The sequence below is a fragment of the Papaver somniferum genome, chromosome 11 (assembly GCF_003573695.1).
Source record: "Papaver somniferum cultivar HN1 chromosome 11, ASM357369v1, whole genome shotgun sequence".
Taxonomy (NCBI): Eukaryota; Viridiplantae; Streptophyta; class Magnoliopsida; order Ranunculales; family Papaveraceae; genus Papaver; species Papaver somniferum.
Genome location: NC_039368.1, coordinates 7,163,739 through 7,169,890, shown reverse-complemented (window position 1 = coordinate 7,169,890; position 6,152 = coordinate 7,163,739). Strand labels below are relative to the sequence as shown.

Genomic DNA, 6,152 nt, shown 5'->3' with positions numbered 1-6,152 from the left:
TCTCTAATGTCTGGACAAAATTCTTGTAACAAAAGGATCCATCTAATCAATCTAAGTTTGGTGTCCTTCTTAGACAAAAGGTATTTCAAAGCAGCATGATCAGTATAGATTACGATCTTAGAACCAAATAAATAGGATCTAAACTTATCCAAGGTAAACACGATGGCTAGCAATTACTTCTCGGTAGTTGTATAGTTCATTTGGGCATCATTCAGAGGTTTGCTAGCATAGTAAATCACATGGAGTAATTTGTTTTCTCGCTGACCTAGCACAACGCCTATAACATAATCTGAAGCATCACATATAATTTCAAAGGGTAGGTTCTAATTAGGTGCCTGGACTATCGATACAGTAGTGAGTAAAGTTTTAAGCTTCTCAAAAGCCTCTAAACAAGCATCATCAAAGACAAACTTAACATCTTTTGCAAGCAAATTGCAAAGAGGTCTAGAAATCAAGATAAAATCCTTAATGAATCGACGATAAAAACCTGCATGCCCTAAGAATGACCTAATATCTTTTACGGTTTTTGGGACCTGTAATGTCTTAATAAGGTCAACTTTGGCTTTGTCTACCTCTATACCCTTTGAAGAAACGATGTGCTCTAACAGAATTCCTGATTTAACCATGAAATGACATTTTTCCCAATTAAGCACTAAATTTTTTTCCTTACACCTAGTCAACACTAATGTCAAATGATGCAAGCACTCATCGAAAGATGAACCAAACACTGAAAAATCATCCATAAAGACCTCTAAGAACCATTCTACCATATCAGAAAATATGCTCATCATACAACGTTGAAAAGTCGCAGGGGCATTACAAATCCCGAAAGGCATGCGTCTATACGCAAGGGTACCAAAGGGACATGTAAAAGTGGTTTTCTCTTGGTCTTCTGGGGAAATAACGATCTGATTATAACCGGAGTAGCCATCTAAGAAGCAATAGTGACTATGTCCAGCTAATCGCTCTAGCATTTTGTCGATAAAAGGAAGGGGAAAGTGATCCTTCCTTGTGACCTTGTTCAATTTCCTATAGTCAATACACACACGCTATCCCGTGGTCACTCGGGTTGGGATTAATTCATTATTATCATTCTGGACTACAGTGATACCTGATTTCTTGGGGACAACCTGAACAGGGCTGACCCATTTACTGTCTAAAATTGGGTAAATAATACCCGCATCTAACAACTTCAGCACCTCTTTTCGAACTACCTCTTTCATGTTAGGGTTCAGTCGACGTTGCATCTCCCTAGAAGGTTTGGAGTCTTCCTCTAAATGAATCTGATGCATACATACAGTAGGACTTATACCCTTAATGTCTGCTATAGTCCACCCTAAAGCTTCCTTATTGTCTTGAAGTACATTTACCAGCCTACTTTCCTGATCACTATCCAAATTGGAAGCTACAATCACAGGTAAAGTCTCAGATGGGCCTAAAAACACATACTTTAGAGTATCGGGTAGTGGTTTAAGGTCCAACTTTGGGGGCTCTTCTAAAGAAGGAATTAGGGTAGTCTCAGAAACTAGTAACGGATCGAATCTAGCTTTCCATCTATTAGTGTCTAATACAGGGGTATAATCTAATAGAGCATTCACCTGTTCAATAGTGCTATCGTCGTCAAAATCTAAACCAAAATGGGATAGACAACTTTCTAATGGGTCTTCAGACAAGATGTTTGGTAATGACTCCTGAACTAAGGCTTCTATCATGTTCACCTCCTCAACACATGTGTCATCTAGCTCATGAGGTTGCTTACTGACATTAAAAATGTTCATCTCCATAGTCATATTACCAAAAGATAAACATCACACCATTTCGACAGTTAATGATCGCATTAGACGTAGCTAAAAATGGGCGACCTAAAATCACAGGTATCTGGTTCTCTGGGTCAGGGACAGGTTGGGTATCTAGGACCACGAAATCCACTGGATAAATAAACTTGTCGACCTCAATAAGAACATCCTCGATAACACCTCGAGGGATTTTAACAGACCTATCAGCTAACTGCAGTGTCATCTGAGTAGGTTTCATTTCACCAAGTCCTAGCTGTAAGTATACATGGAATGGCAGTAAGTTCACACTGGCTCCTAAGTCAAGTAAAGCTTTTTCTACCCGGAAGTTACCTATTGTGCAAGCAATGGTAGGAGAACCTGGGTCTTTGTACTTTGGAGTTGTGGTGTTCTGAATGATTGAACTTACGTGACTAGCTAAAAAGGCTTTCTTATGGACGCTAAGTTTTCGCTTTCGCGTACACATATCCTTAAGGAACTTGGCATAAGCAGGAATTTGCCTAATTGCATCTAATAAGGGAAGGTTTATGGTAACTTGCTTAAAAACCTCCACTATGTCATTAAAGTTCGATTCCTTCTTTGTTGGTACTAATAGCTGAGGAAATGGGGCTCTAGGCCTAAAATCAGACCTTTCAGGAACCGAATTCACATCATCAGAAACTTTATCAGTCTCTTCAGCTACTGGTCCTGAGAGGTGAGATCCTGAGGGGTGAACTACAGTATGTTCACTATCGGGCATGGTTACCTTATTGTACTACAACCACTTCTAAGGGTTCTAACAGCATTCAATTGATTCGATGGTTTTGCACCTAATTCATGAACTCCTCTAGGGTTGGGTTGTGTTTGACTAGAAAACTTACCTTTTTCTCTCAAAGAATCACTTATCAGACCAACCTGGGTTTTTAACTCGGAAATAGCCTGACTATTTTCTTGTCCTATCCTGTTACTAGCTTGTAGACTCTGTTCTACGGATAACTGGAATTTTGCAGTTTGCTGAGTTAACAAGGCGAGAGATTCCTCTAAACTTAGGATTTTCTTATCTGACTGATTCTGAAACTGAGCTAGTCCTGAAGGATTCTTAGTATAGCCAAAACCTGGGGGAGCATTAGAATTACTAAACTGACCTTGACTTTGGCCCTTAGACCACGAAAGGTTCGGATGGTTTCTCCAACCAGGATTATAGGTTTCTGAATATGGGTCAATCTTTTGACGGTTATCAAATCTAGTGTTATTATAAAGAGCATTGGCCTGCTCTTCAATATTTTGGCCTTCCCAAAAAGGCTCCACTCTACCACTAGTTTGCCCCACTTCTAAGGCTTCTAACCTTTTTGCTATAGCAGCAATTTTGGCATCTGATTTATAGCCTCCTTCTACCCTATTAACGTTTCCTCTACTTAAAAGAATTATTTTCTGGGGTGCCCTACTATTTTCCCATTGCTGGGTTTTTTCGGCGATTTCATTAAAAAATTCCATCGCCGCATCAACAGTTTCGTTTTCAAATCCACTAGTGCATAGAGACTCAACCATGGCCGTTGTAGAATAATCTAAAACCTCATAAAGGATCTGAACTAGCCTAACCTTTTCTAAACCATGATGAGGACACTGGGATAATAAATCATTGAACCTTTCCAAATACCTATATAAAGATTCTCCCTCTTGTTGTGAAAAATGTGCATATTTGCGTCCTAATAGATGATGTTTTGTGTCTAGGGAAAAACTTATTGAAAAAGGCAGATGTAAGTTGTTCATATGTCTCAATTGACTCAGAGTCCAAACTATACATCCACGACTTGGCCTTATCTTTCAGGGAAAATGGGAATAACCTAAGTTTCAAAGCATCATCATCTAAGCCTCTAATTCTTAGAGTACTACAAATTTCCTCAAAATCCCTAACATGGTAATAAGGGTTTTCATTTTCTTTCCCTAAAAAGATTGGGAGCATCTGTAAGGTCCCATGTTTCAGTTCATAGGGTTCCTCCGTTTCAGCTAACTTAATACACGTAGAACGGGTAGTCCTAGTTGGATTCAACAAAGCTTTCAAAGTTGTCATTTCTGGTGCTATCGGAGCAACAGGGATTCTCTCCTCAGTCAAAGAACGTTCAAAAATAGACTCTTCAAAAGCCGAACTTTCTAGATTAAGGTAATCGAGACGCTTCGAACTACTAGGTTTCTCTTTAACAAATCTACCTAGTGTGTCTCTATTACGTTCAGGCATACAATAGAATTTTCTAAATTGGAAGGGTAAGCAAACACAGATCAAGGACGACTCAACCAAATCAAACCTATTGATTTCTAGCAAAAAAAAAGCATGATGGCTCCACTTAGATTGTTTCTAGACCAGCTTCTAATCCTTCGAACGGGAATTCGTTACAATTTAAGTAAACCCCTCCGGAATCAATCCGAGTTAACGTAAGTTGAATAGAGGCGAGGGAAGCTCGGTGGAGCTTTGATAGCCAAGGCCTCACCGGTATTACAAGGCGGCGCAGTCACGTATTCAACTTACAGAAACCATCAAGAACTTCGAAGTATGCTTAAAAGAGTAACCAATATTTTTTGAATGACTTTGCTGTTAAGCTCGTTACCCTATCGGTCTCGTTCTAGTCAAAATTTTAGGCTTAGGTTCGCGTAGGTTACGTGTTCCTAAAGCGGACAAGAAGAGAATGGTGACGAAATCCGAACCCTTATCTTGTATGGCCAGGCCTTGTCCTTTACTAGAAAAATAAATGTCAGTATTCAGTCCTCAACATATATGCATACGAAGGAGTCCAGTAACTCGCTGACAGGGGATTCACGAGTGTTTAGAATCTTACCTCCCGTTCCAGACGTGGGATGAATCGATTGTAGTCGACTCGGGCCACTGACTCCGATGTCTAGTGTACGAACCCAAGGTAGAGAGACAATATCGTAATTGTCTTCCTTCTCTGCAAAAAGTTTATATTTAAAGTACCTTTCCATAGGGTAATAAAAAAGATAATTCCCAAAGTCCAAAAAAAAATAAAGAAAAATTACAAAAATAATAAACCCTAATACAATTTTTTTTTAAATAAAATAAACAAACTCTAAACTAAAATTGTCTTCTTTTCTGTTCTTTTTGCTTTAATCTTTAGCTCCAAGTGTTTATGAAATCACCAAACTCCTTGGCTCAATTTTCTTTATGATCCAGAACCTAAAGACACAAGATAAATACCCAAAAACATAATAAAGGACAAAAATAATAATAAAAATAAAATAAAATAAATCTAAAACCCTAAAAACAAGTCCGCATCGGCGGCGCCAAAAATTGATGTGATTTGTAGATAGTGGTAAAAGTGGTTCGATTCTCAGACTTGTGAAGGATATTAATTAGACTTAAATTCTAATATTAAAATAGAAAACTCACTAAAAATTATAGCAAACTCAATCAAAGATGATATCAATACTAAAAGAAACACTGAGGCTAAGATTCCACTATTTTCCAAGTTCAAAGTGATTAAACCAATACTTATATTTATGCAATTTTCTTGTTTAATTTGATTCTAAAATATTGCAACAAGTAGATTTTCAAAATTAATAATTGTAAATACCAAGTATGAAGCATCAAAAGTCTTAAAACTAAGCATAATCCATCAAAATAGATCACAATCACTCAAATAAAAATCATATTCAATAATAGTTCAAGGCAAATAATCATATGATTATTGCAAATAAAAAGATAAAATAGAATATACCACTTTTTGTTGGAAAAATAGCTTCCTCTATCGCCTCAGCAATGGGGTTTAGCTCCTCATATTAATCATGATCTCAAAATATGTGTTTGTTGCTCAAAAAATGATTAAAAGAGTGAAAAGTAATAACACAGACTGTTTGCAACAGTGTATTGGTGTTACAAAACAGCTTTTACAATGGAACTATTACAGAAAAACTGTTGCTTTGTCGCTGATTTTAAGACCCTAGAATACGACTGCGCTGCACAGCTTAATGTTCTTCAACTGTTAAACAACGACACTGTTCTGCGACTGTTTCCTGTGCGTCAATGTTCTTCGCGTTCTTCCTCTTCAGCAGCAGCAGCAGCAGAAAAAGAGTTTGGTAAAGCTCTGATTTCTTCTTCTCTGACTCTCCTTAGGTTCCCAAACTTTCGACACCTATTCTATATGACCCAAGACATCTATTTATATCAAAAATACCGATTAAATCTCTCCCAAATCTTCCAAAATCTCTTTCCTTCTCTTCACGGCCAAGTTGCGGTAATTTCTTGTTTTAGAATTTCTACGCGTTTCTAAGCTTTCCTTTTTATTCTAAACTCTTCCTTATATAGATACAAATCTTTGGGAAGGTTTACAGCGCTTTAATCTCTCTAAAATTCCCTAAAACATGTCACAC

At 37.6% G+C, this 6,152-nt stretch overlaps 1 pseudogene; it reads left to right on the top strand.

Annotated features, from left to right (window-relative positions):
- Nucleotides 1-3,378: 3,378 nt before the first annotated feature.
- Nucleotides 3,379-3,479, top strand: LOC113325668 (annotated as a pseudogene).
- The last annotated feature ends 2,673 nt before the right edge of the window (nt 3,480-6,152 follow it).